The sequence below is a fragment of the Erinaceus europaeus genome, chromosome 8 (genome assembly GCF_950295315.1).
Source record: "Erinaceus europaeus chromosome 8, mEriEur2.1, whole genome shotgun sequence".
NCBI classification, from domain to species: domain Eukaryota; kingdom Metazoa; phylum Chordata; class Mammalia; order Eulipotyphla; family Erinaceidae; genus Erinaceus; species Erinaceus europaeus.
The window spans coordinates 19445000-19457313 of NC_080169.1; the positions used below are offsets into that span (position 1 = coordinate 19445000).

General features: G+C 38.7%; 1 long non-coding RNA gene and 1 pseudogene across 1 annotated transcript in view; both read left to right on the forward strand.

The window, feature by feature from the left end:
* Nucleotides 1-12314, forward strand: part of LOC132539876 (uncharacterized) — a 70479-nt gene that overhangs the window by 9425 nt on the left and 48740 nt on the right. The window lies entirely within an intron of this gene.
* Nucleotides 2842-2939, forward strand: LOC132540046 (U6 spliceosomal RNA; annotated as a pseudogene).

A 12314-nucleotide genomic window follows, 5' to 3' on the forward strand; every position in this document is an offset into this window, starting at 1 on the left:
AAGCAGGTCTGCAGGTGTTTATCTTTCTCTCCTCCTCTCTCCATTTCTCTCTGTCCTATCGAACAACCAATGACAACAATAATAATCACAGCAAGGCTACAACAACAAGGGCAACAAAAGGGAAAAAATGGCCTCCAGGAGCAGTTGATTCATGGCTCAGGCACTGAGCCCTAGCAATAACCCTGGATGGAAAAAACAAAGTCATTCTTTTCAGGTGCATACATCTAAAATGATGTTAAAACAGTCATATACTTTTTAATGGTTAAGTTTTCCATATTACCAAGCAAAGTATGAATTTATCACTGAAGTCCCTAAGAGTATGTGGACTTCTAGTACATCAGCGGGCAAACTTCTGAGTTCATAAACTATGAAACAGTAGCAAAATTTCATGTGTGTTTCATTTTCAGGATTGAGGAAGCTATAGATTTCCTGAGATTGTCAGAGACATCTGTGGTTCAAAATAGGTTAAAATGTTGGTTTATTTTCTTATATATTAAAGTATATTAACATTTTCAAGGCATCTAAATGAACTACATTTTAAATTTCTCTTTTTACTAGAATTACACAGTATACATAAGTGTACAAAACTTTTTTATTTCTTTATCGGGCAATTAATGTTTTACATTCGACAGTAAATACAATAGTTTGTACATGCAAAACATTTCTCAGTTTTCCATATAACAATACAACCCCCACTAGGTCCTCTGTCATCCTTCTTGGACCTGTATTCTCCCCCAACCCCACTCACCCCAGAGTCTTTTACTTTGGTGTAATACACCAATTCCAGTTCAGGTTCTACTTGGGTTTGCTCTTCTGATCTTGTTTCTCAACTTCTGCCTTAGAGTGAGATCATCCCATATTCATCCTTCTGTTTCTGACTTATTTCACTTAACATGAATTTTTGGAGGCCCTTCTAAGATTGGCTGAAAATGGTGAAGTCACCATTTTTGATAGCTGAGTAGTATTCCATTGTGTATATATACCACAACCTGCTCAGCCACTCATCTGTTGTTAGACACCTGGGTTGCTTCCAGGTTTTGGCTATTACAAATTGTGCTGCTAAGAACATATGTAAGTATACAAAACTTTTTAAAGCTAATTTAATTTTACTTAATTTTAATACTTAAAATTACAAATGACCAGAATTTTCATACTGAGGTTGTGAAGTCTCAGTACTCTGAATCAACCAGGCTTACCAACAATAACCAATTTGGAATAAGTAACATAGAAAGAATAATTTGATTGAGAAGTGAAAATATGTTGCACTAGTAGTTTAAAGTGGCAAAAGATAAAGCAGCTTGAAAATGTGTCATTATGCATAGTCGTTTGCTTAATTAATTGCACTAAGTGGCATGTACTTTATATGGTGACTCAAACTCATTTTGAGTTAAAAAAAACAGCACTTTTATTCTATTAAAAATATATAGTATAGGTTCTGACATAAAAAAAAGCCACTGAGGGAGCTGGGCAGTGGAACACCTGGTTAAATGTACACATTACCATGTGCAAGGACCTAGGTTCAAGCCCCTGCTTCCCACCTGTACTAATGGTGAAGCAAGCACTCTCTCTCTCCCTCTCAGGAAATCTATAGCTTATCATATGTGAACCTGACTTGTATCCAAATGAACTGGGCTAGTTCTCTTAATCTGTTGCATCCCCTCTCAAAAGTTCTGATCTTGATAGTCATAGAACTAAACTCAGTTTCTAGTCTTTGCACTTCACTTTCTCCCTGACCTCTTAACTACTGTGTTTAATCAACCTTTCTTTTCTACTATTATCTGTTCAGATGTCTTTATTCTTTGCTGAAACTTCCTCCATCTTTTTTTTTCCCCACTCACATGTGCTTGATTTTACTATTCCTGGACTGACTTTTTCACTCAGAGACAGAAAGAGAGAGAGGGTGAGGCACTACAGTACTGGAGTCTCCTCAGGTGCTATAGCATCTCTCATGTGGTATTGGGATTCAAATATGGGTCATGAGCAGAGCAACTTATGCTTACCTACTGAACTATTTCTCTGACCCTCAGACTTGGTCTCTCCTGTTAACTTCACCTCAGTACATTTTATTCTTTTCAATCTACTTTGAAAGCATATTTAAATACTAGTAAAAATAGACTGTTAAAGCATTAATCCTTTCTTTCAAAGTTAAGATCTTTTATGTTCTTTAACATTAAATGTATGTCTTGGCTTTTACATAAGGTTACAGATTAGTTAAGGAAGGTCATGATTCAGTAAAGACTACAATTATATGAATTATGTATCAGTGAAGCTACTGTTAAAAATCAAACTAGTGAAAAAGAAGAATAAAGTAAAGTTATTTACTTGGAAGTGTTGAAACATAAAAACTTCAATATGGGCCCTAGATAGTTATCACTATTATAATTATTACTACATGTATTATTTAGCCTTATAAATACTCTAAAGGCTTTCTATAAACCAGTAATTTAAATTCCTCTGCTAACTAGCTGTCTTAGGACTATCTAAATACAAATTATGTGAAAACTTCTAGAACAACAACTGGCATATACATATATATATGCATATATATGTGTGTGTATACATGTATATGCATATAAAACAAATGTTCAAAATCATAAAATGTTATAGTACATTTGACGGAGTTAAATCATTTACATTGTATAGATATAAAGATGAGAAGAACAAATTAATGCATAAACTAATCAGGAATCAATCTAAAGTTATAATAAATCTTTGTTATTAAAATAATATATGTAGCTATAGAAGTAATGGGGTTGGGAAATATCATAGTAAAACTTCATCTTTTAGGCCTTTCTTAGAAAATTTTTATTAAACACCAGTTTAAGATTGGTTTTGTGATGCATGCTTCACCAGCACATATAGTAAAATTAGAACAACACAGATTAATATGGCCCCTGCATGAGGATAACTCAAAGATTTGTGAAGTGTTACATTCTTTAATTTGAAAGGAAAAAAAAAAAGGAAGGAAGGAAAGAAAGAGGGAAGGAAAGAAAGAAGGAAGGGAGGGGAAAAGGAAGGAAGAGAGAGAGAGAAAGAAAGAAAGAAAGAAAGAAAGGATGGAAGGAAGGAAGGAAGGAAGGAAGGAAGAAAGAAAGGAAGATAGGGAATTGGTTTTGTGGTATAATAAGGAGATCCCCAATCAGCATTAACATCATGGTAATCTAACAGTGCTGGTGTTCAAAAAGTATTTATTCTAACATAGCTTTTGAAAATAACAATTTTTCCATTAAAATGCACAGAAGTGAATATGTAGTTGATACTGTAGCAATTGCCCTGAGAGATTTTGCTTTCTCTATATTCACATACCTCCCTTTCCTTCTTAGGTTCTCACAGCAATGAAAAAGGAAATATGGTTTACAGTATTTGTCACAAGACTACTATTTCTCATCTCCCAGTGATGGGTGTCTGCAAAAACACTCTCTCCCCCAAGCTAAGTAAGTCCTTTTCCACCATCATGCACTGGAACCCCAATGTCCTCTCCAACCTCTCCTATTGCCTTCTCTTCCAGAGTCCTTTGCTTTGGTGCAATACATCTACCTGTTCCAAGGCTCACCTTATGTTATCTCTTGTTTCTTAAATTCCACCTATATATGAGATTATCTGGCATATGTCCTTTTATTTTTGACTTATTTCACTTAACATGATTCCTTCAGGATTCATCCAAGATGAGGCAAAAGAGATAACTAAATTGTTTTAAATAACTGTATAGTATTCCGCTGTGTATTCATACCACAGTTTTCTTACCTACTCACCTGTTTTAGGGAACTTGGCTGGGAAGCATTACTTTCAAAGTGAAGCTGTTAGCTGATGGAATACTGGATTTCTGTTAGGACAGCTAGTATATTTTCAAAATTGTGGTTTTCATTATAATTTAAGAATAGTAATTTCTTTGGGTTGGGAGGAAATTTACAAGTGCCTTTGTCCATTTTTTCATATAACATTACTAACAGAAGCATATTCTGGTCTTCAACTTTCATTGTTATGTAGTTGAATATTAAAAGACATAAAAATGTCTTATGCACAAACAAAAATTTTCCTTGTTGCACCTTCCAGTAAATGACTTCAGATTCTGCTTTCTCTAAACTTTAAAATTAGGAGTAAGGAAGGATAATTCCTCTTACAGAAACAGATGATATATTTGAATTGACCTTTGTAAAATGTTTAGAATGTTACAGAACTTTTTAAAGCTAGTCAGATAAACTAATTTTCAGTATTACAAATGACCAGAATTTTCATAGTGTTAGGGAATGGTGTCACCATATATCAGGTCCTCAGAAAAACACACAACTTATTTCTTTCTTAGTTTCTAGACTAGGAAGTTTTATTCCTCTTATCCAAGTATCACAGTGAGTTTAGCAATTTTTAGTCTTCCTAAGAGATCTGCTCACCATTACCCATGAATCGATGTTAGCACATCTTATGGGAGGAGAGAGAAGGAATGAGATGCTTTTATTCATAGTTTTATTTCCTCCTTTTCTGCTATGGTAGGAAGGAAGATTAACTGGTTAAAGCTGACACTTCACTGGATATGAATCTTTTAAATCCCTGGCCCAGATTAACTGAATGATCCCTGTGTGGAGAACACAGGTTGTCAAGAGTGCTTGTATCACATTAATTTGCCTAATAACAAATCTATTTGCAACCTCCTCCGCATTTAATGAGAAGATTCCATTGTCCTTCTCCTGCCAGTTCTAACATGTTTTATTCCTATCTTGATTCAAAAGAGCCTGACTTGTATCATAGTATCTCAAACTGCCAAAGGCCACAGCTCCTTCATTTAAATAAATAAAAAATAAAAAGGAATTATAGACTGGGTAGGAGGACTTGTAAATTGTGCACCTAACTGGTTCAAGTCGACCTCTTCTTCATCTATTTATTCATCTAGAAAATAACTTTAAAAAAATAAAGGAAAAAAAAACTCACTGAGCCTGAGATAATGTATATCAGCTTTGATCACATGCTCTGAGGTTTGGAAAACGAATTACTATAAGCCAGGTGTCATCCTCAATACTTTCCTGGAAACACTTTTGTTAAATGTTGCTTTTGATCATATTTTTAAGATGTAATTAAGGATTCCTTTTCCCTAGTCATGGTTTCTCTCTTGAGTTAAACCTTATGGAAACAATCCAATGGAATTACGTAGCTATGGTTCCACTCACAGGAGCTCTTGGTATTGATTAAGGTTGCCTGGATAAAAGAATATAGAATAGGTGTTTGCCTAGTGGGTGTGTCAATAGGGGGTGGTGGTGTCCTTTTTATCTTTCTACAACCCAAGGTCTCATGAGAATCTCTTCATATCTGCAACCAAGAAATTCTTCTCATTAAATGTAGACATTTTCCCAATACTTCTTGCTCATTTGATAGTCATTCAACAAATATTTTAGTATCTTCATATGTTAAGAAGAGATAAAGAAGAAAATAAGAATAAATAAATATGTTGTAGTCCAAGTATGTGTTGGTTGCCATGGAAGTATGTATTACAAGAGAAGTTTGCTTCACTGTGTGGAAGGAGGGTAAGGAATAAGGAAGACTCACTGGAGAAGGGGAATGTGATTTCCATGAAGAGAGAACATTCCAGTGGTTTTCTTCAATGAGGCTGGGTGGTGTTGTACCTAGTTGAGTGCATTCACATTTTACAGTGCTCAAGGACCAGGGTTCAAGGCCCTAGTCCCCACCTGCAGGGGACACCTTCATAGGTGAAATAGTGCTGTAAGTCTCTCTCTCCCTCTCCCCATCTCAGTTTCTGTCTTTATCCAAAATAAACTTGAAATATATTATTGCCTTAATGATCAGGTAGCAGTGACAAATAGTTATTATTATTAGTAGTAGTATAATCCATGACACAAAATACTCTTTAGACTTTCAGACAAAATGATTTTGGAGTCAAATACATCTGAAACTTCACAGTGTACATTAACAGTCCATATTTCTGAGGAACCCAGTAGTAAAGAGAGCAGATGAACAAAATATAAGTCAGCATTTCCCAGACTGTCCAGACCACATCATTCCTATTATATTGTTGTTGGGGTAGATATGTTACCATCCTGACACACATTACCAGGCACAGGATGGAGGTTTGGGTCCCAAGCCACCACATGGCAGCAAAATGCACTGGGAAACTTCACAAGCACTAGAGCAGTGTTGCAGGTGTCTTTCTTTCTGCTTTTCTCTGTCTCTTACTCTCTATCAAAATGAAAGAAATAAAATAGGTATGAGGAGCAGTGAAGTCCTGAAGGCACAGAGCCCTAGTGATAACCCTGGTGAGAAAAAAAAAAATCTGCACAGTATCCTCACTTTAGAGATGGAGCCCTGGGGCAGAATATGTCTTTACATTCCTTGAAACAAGTGTGAAGTACAAATAAAAGAACTGCCATTGTGAATTGTACTAAAGTAGTGATCAAAAGTCTCTATACTTTGAAATACCTAATCATATTACAGGATTAAAAGCACATGAATGAGCACTAACCCATAATTTATTCATGTCTATGTCTACTTACATCTTTTAAATTTAAAAACATAAATGTGTGGTTCTTTCTCAATTTTAGAGAGAAAAAAAAACCTTCCTGTTACTTTCAATCTGGTAGGTCCCTTTTGTTATATGTCTTCTTATTGTGTTTGGACAGTAATTTCTGGCTAGTTTCCTTTTGCTCTATGTCTTCTTGCTATACTTGGAAAAATAGTTTCTGACTTTCTTTTCAGAGTGACCTTTGAATAGGTGAAAGCCTATGGGTCATGAAAGACTATGAAGAATCCATATAAGAAGCATAGTGTTTTCTATGGATAATAAAAAATGTACAACCTTTATATAAATGTTGGATACAGTTTATTTTATTCTAATAAGACTTTACTGTTGGGGCCATAAAGTTAGGCCATAGTCCTAGAGGTAGACTTGACCTTCTCTGAGAAAAGTAGACATTCCCCCATGTCACTCACTAATCAGGAAGAGAGAGTTCCTTATCTAGATAAGACCCGTGATCTTAGAAGGTAGGCTTTGAACTTGAGTAAAAACTCTTAACTCCCTGTGTGATCACACTTTTACTGATCCTAGATGGCAGGAATCCTGTATTCAATCCTAAAAAATGGACAATTTGTGAGTATCTGATTTTATGTTACTTATTGTACATATTCCCATCTGACTATGCCTAAATTTCATTTGGTAGCAGAGGAAAAAAATCCATGGTTTCAGAAAGTGAAGCATACACTCTGTTACTGTGCTTTATCCCCAGTCATTTTTAGCATGGATTCAATCTCAATTATGCACTAAAGACATAAGGTGGGAATCTAAAGTACATGCTTGGGCCATAATACTATACAGAAAGTGGCCAGGGAGACAGCATAATGGTTATGCAAATGATTATGGTGGTTGAAGCTCCTAGGTCCCAGGTTCAATCCCTGGTCCCACCATAAACCAAACTGAAGTGCTTTGAAGAAAGAAAGAGGTGGGGGAGGGAGAGGGAGAGAGAGAGGGAGAGGGAGAGGGAGAGGGGGAGGTGGAGGGGGAGGGAGAAGCTAATATAGTACTGTATGGTTAATATTATCAAAAAGGATTGTAACTATAAGGTATTGAGTACACACTCTGTGCCAGGCATTTTACACATGCTATTTTATTTAATATTCACAATAATCTTTAGAGGTATGTTCTATTTTAGTTCTATTTTGTGAATGAGGAAATCAAGACTCAGAGGGATTTAGTATTTGTACACACCCTACAGCTTGTGGGAGGTGGGATTTAAATCTATGTCTCACTAGCTCCAGAAAAGAAATTTACACTAATATATTTAAATTCTAGTAATTATAAGGTCATTAACAACTCAGAGCTTAATGTTTTTCCATTTGAAAATATCTACCTTTGATATTTGCTTTAGGCATTCATTGAGATGATGTTTGAAGAATCAAGGTCATTGACTACATAGTAGGTAGCTCCATATCAAGTGGACATCTTTATGTTTTTCTTCTGCCTTTGGACCACTATGTCTTAATATCTGCTATTGTTTTCCCTTCTTTTGTTTACCTACTGAACTGATGCTCTCTAAATTTTTTTAAAACTATTTATTTATTTATTTATTTTCCCTTTCATTGCCCTTGTTGTTTTTTATTGTTGTTGTAGTTATTATTGTTGTTGTTATTGGATAGAACAGAGAGAAATGGAGAGAGGAGGGGAAGACGGAGAATGGGAGAGGAAGATAGACACCTACAGATCTACTTCACCGCTTGTGAAGAGACTCCCCTGCAGATGAGGAGCCAGGGGCTCAAACCGGGATCCTTTTGCCAGTCCTTGTGCTTTGTGCCACCTGTGCTTAACCTGCTGTGCTACCACCCAACTCCCCTAAATTTGTTTTTTAACTTTGCATTCTTCTTGAGCAAATTCACCAAACCTAGAAGTTCTGCCACTGTTTTTATACTGGTGACTTCTAAATCTTTGCCTTTAGTTCAGATCACTGGTGAACTCCAGATCCAGCTACCCATTCATCTGACATCTCCATTTCAATGTCTCAGACACACCAAGCTCAGCATGTTCAGAGCTGCACACTTCTTTCTGTTCTAATCCTGGTTTCTCTCTCAGTAAATGGCATCATCAAACGTTACCATACCTAAGCTGGAATCCTGGAAATCCTTCTTTACTCTTCATTCTCACTCATCTTTCATACTTCATTAGTCATCAGCTTTTCTCAAGTCTCCTTTTCTGTTATCTCTTACATCAGCCCCTCCCTCTTTCTCTAACCTCCCTCAATTTCATTTCTACAGTCACTGGTATAGCTGAAATTCAGGCTCTCATCACCTCTATCAGGCATTATTGCAATAGTTTCCTAGTTGGTTTCCCTACAACCTAGCCAGCCCTCCCTCTGTGTCCTCAATATTACTGTCAAAAAAGAATTGTTCCAAAAAGTAAATCTTTTTTTTAATTTCTCAAACTTCCCATAGTTTTTAAAAAATTATTTATCTATTGGATAGGGACAGAGAGAAATTGAGAGGGGAGGGGAGATAGTGAGGGAAAGAAACAAGAGTGACACCTGTAGCCCTGCTCCATCATTTGTGAAGCTTTTCCCCTGCAGGTAGGGACAAGGGGCTTGAACCTGTGTCCTTTCACACTGTAATGTGTGTGCTCAATCAAGTGCACCACCACCTGGCCCCAAACTTCCCGTAGTTTTAAGGATAAAGATCAAATTAAGCATATGAGACTCTTCAAGATATAGCCCCTTCCTGCTTCTCTAGATGTATTTCACCTTACTCCATTTAAAGTATTTTTATCATTTGCTTTTGCTTCGAAGGATTGCTTAAACATCTCTAAAGGAAGTTATTTCTACTCTTGGACCTTCAGGCATGTCCAGTGAATGCTCACCCATTTCCTTGCTTTGTGCAACTGCCTACCCCCTCGCACCTCACCACTCCCAATGCTTTCCTTAAAGCTCAGTTTTTGGGAGAACTTTTCATTGATCTTGACTTTGTTTCTTCTTAATGACATCCAGGTATTACTATGAAACAGCACTTTGCATACTTTCTGTCTAGCTTGTAAGCCGAACCCCAAAGTTTGTTCAATATTATGTTGTCCCTAGCACCTAGCCTCTTATACCTAGTTCTTAATAGATGCAGGCCATTAGCTAATGAAAGAAAGAGTTGAGGAGGAGTCCTTAACCCTTGACTGTGTTGTGTCTAAACCAAGAGGCAAGCAACTGCTGAAGATTTCTTAAATCCCATTTCTTTCTTCCCCACCCAGTCTTTTTTTTTTCTCCCCATTCTTCTTGCCAGGTTCCACCATTCACCTCAAGGACATTAAGACATACCTGATGAAACAAGCAACTCAGACTCATCTGGCAGCCTAGGGAGATGAGATGGTGTGATTGGAGCCTGTCAAGCTCTCATACACCCTACCCACTACAGACTTGAACTTCAGTGCTGCTGTGTAAATTCAACTAAAGCCTGAGCTCTAAAGGGCTCTACTGGTTTAGTTTGTAAATTCTGTAATAATTGACCTCTCTCTCTCTCTCTCTCTCTCTCTCGCTCTCGCTCTCGCTCTCTCCCTCTTTCTCTCTTAACCAGAGTACTACTCAGCTCTGGTTTATGGTGGTACCAAGCATTGAATTTGGGACCATCAAGTCAGGCATAATGGTATATAACAAAAACCATTGTGCTATTTTCCCCATTTCAAGCCCCCTGACTTTTCTGAATTAAAAAAGAATAACAACAAAACCATCAGATTCAAAAGGTCAGGTAATTAAAAAAAAACTCTGGGGGGAAAGTTAAAGTTGTAAAAAGACCTTGAGAAACAATAATTTACCCAACAATTTAATTTAGTAAATGATAAAGAGAAAAAGGGAATTAGCCATTTGCCTATAGCCACTTAACTAAAAGTTGAGAGCAAGGTTTATTTACTTTATTTATTTTATTAGGAGGTTAAGTGTTTGCAGCACAGTTGTTGGCACAAAGGTACAATTTCCTATTTCATCGTGATAGGTGTCTGCAAAATGGTTTGTTGTTGTTGCTGTTTAATTGTGGCCCCATTTCCTCCTGTTGCCAGTCTTTCAGATCAGTATTTCCTTGAAGACTCTGCCTGTGCCCACAGCAGATCCATTTCTATGTCTGCAAGTTCAGAGAATCTATAGGAATAGCTTTACTGTGTGGCTTGCAAAATAGCTCACTTGGATAGTGTGCTATTTTGTCATATGAGTGACCCAAGTTTGAGAACAGCCCCCACTGCATTAAAGGAGGTGTATTAGGGTCAAAGTTAAAAATGCTGAGGGTCTTGATTTGTCACATAGATCTAATTCACCTGTTTCACTTATGACAACAGAAGAATACACCAACATCTGAAGAAGTTCTTCTTCCAGTGAGTCTATTGGGGATGAGTACCTCTTGCATACCAGAAACTATATACTGAGGCTTTTTTTTTTAAATGAAGGATATCTTATTTCCACATAAACTGAAGAACAAATTTTTAATTGGGTTATAAGTTCTGGCGAGACTAAAGACATGGAGGATACAATTTGAGAGGAGGATACAATTTGAGAGGGGTGAGTTAGAACCCAGGATAGGAAATTGGGGCAGAGGGTAGGAGAGAGAAGGGAGTTCCCTGAGAGCGGTAATAAGAGAAGAGGGTTGAAGGAGAAAGTATAAAGAAGGGCAGCGAAGACAGGAGGAAAGCTGGAGAGAGGTTGACAGAAACAGATGAAGGAGGAGAAAGAAAAGTCTGGAAGGAAAGTGTGAGTGATGAGAGAAGGTGGCGGCAAACAGAAGTGGTATTGATTGTGGATGCAGGAAGTAAACAAGAGTAAGGAGAAAGAGAGAGAAGAAGGAGGGGGAGGAGAAAGAAAGAGGGAGAGAAGAAGAAAAAGAGGAAGAGAAGAACAAGAAGAAGAAAGAGAGGGAGAGAAGAGGAAGAAGAAGGAGAAGGAGAAGGCAGAAGAGGAAGAAGAGGAGGAAAAGAAGAACAAGAAGAAGAAAGAGGAAGAGAAGAGGAAGAGAAGAAGAGGAGGAAGAGGAAGAAGAAGAAAAGAAGAAGAAGAAGGAAGAGGAGGAGGAGGAAGAGAAGGAGAAGAAGAAAGAAGAAGAGGAAAAGGAGGAGAAGAAAGAGGGAGAAGGAGAGGGAGAGGGAAAAAGAGAAGGAGACTTAGTTCCTGCTCAAGAGGTTTTCCAGTAGGAAAACCTCACTACTGCTGCATCGCGAAAACCCTCAGGCTGGCAGTCTCCCAGCTCTCTGGCACAGCTGCCATTGCAGCTTCAGCCCTGGCGCGCACCCGCCCAGCGCAGCCAGCCCCGCCGCGAGCCCTGGTCCGAGGGCTTCCCGCTAACCAGAGCTGTGGTCCTTCTTGGCAGGAGGGATGCCCACAGCCTGCTGGCCCCACCGCACTGAGATCCAGCACGCTCCTGAGAACGCTGGTGTCCACGTCTCTGGCACCCCTGGCAGACTACCCGATCCGGGGCAGAAGCTCCTGCACCCCTGGCCGCACAGGCCTGGCCTCTCCACAACAAAACGCTACGACCTGGAGGGCGGCTGGGGAGCTGGGGTGCGCCCTGAAGTTCAGGGACACCTCTTAAAGTCACTCGCATTTTCTGACTTGTTGAAGGACACCCTGGGTTGAAGCAAGAAAGGTCTCCAGGGAAGGCGAGAAGCAGCCACACTTTGTCCACCAAGCCCTCTTCCCAGCTCCCCAACATGAGATCAGACTGGAGCAGGAGCTTGAGCTGCTCTTAGCAGCCAGGGTGCGGGGGCGCCAGGCCGTCGCGGTCAGGCTGGGCCCTCCAGGCAGCGGGGGAGCCCAGGGGCGCAGCCCTGCCCCGCACTGGGTTAGAAGCGCGAACAGCCCTGACCCTCGGAG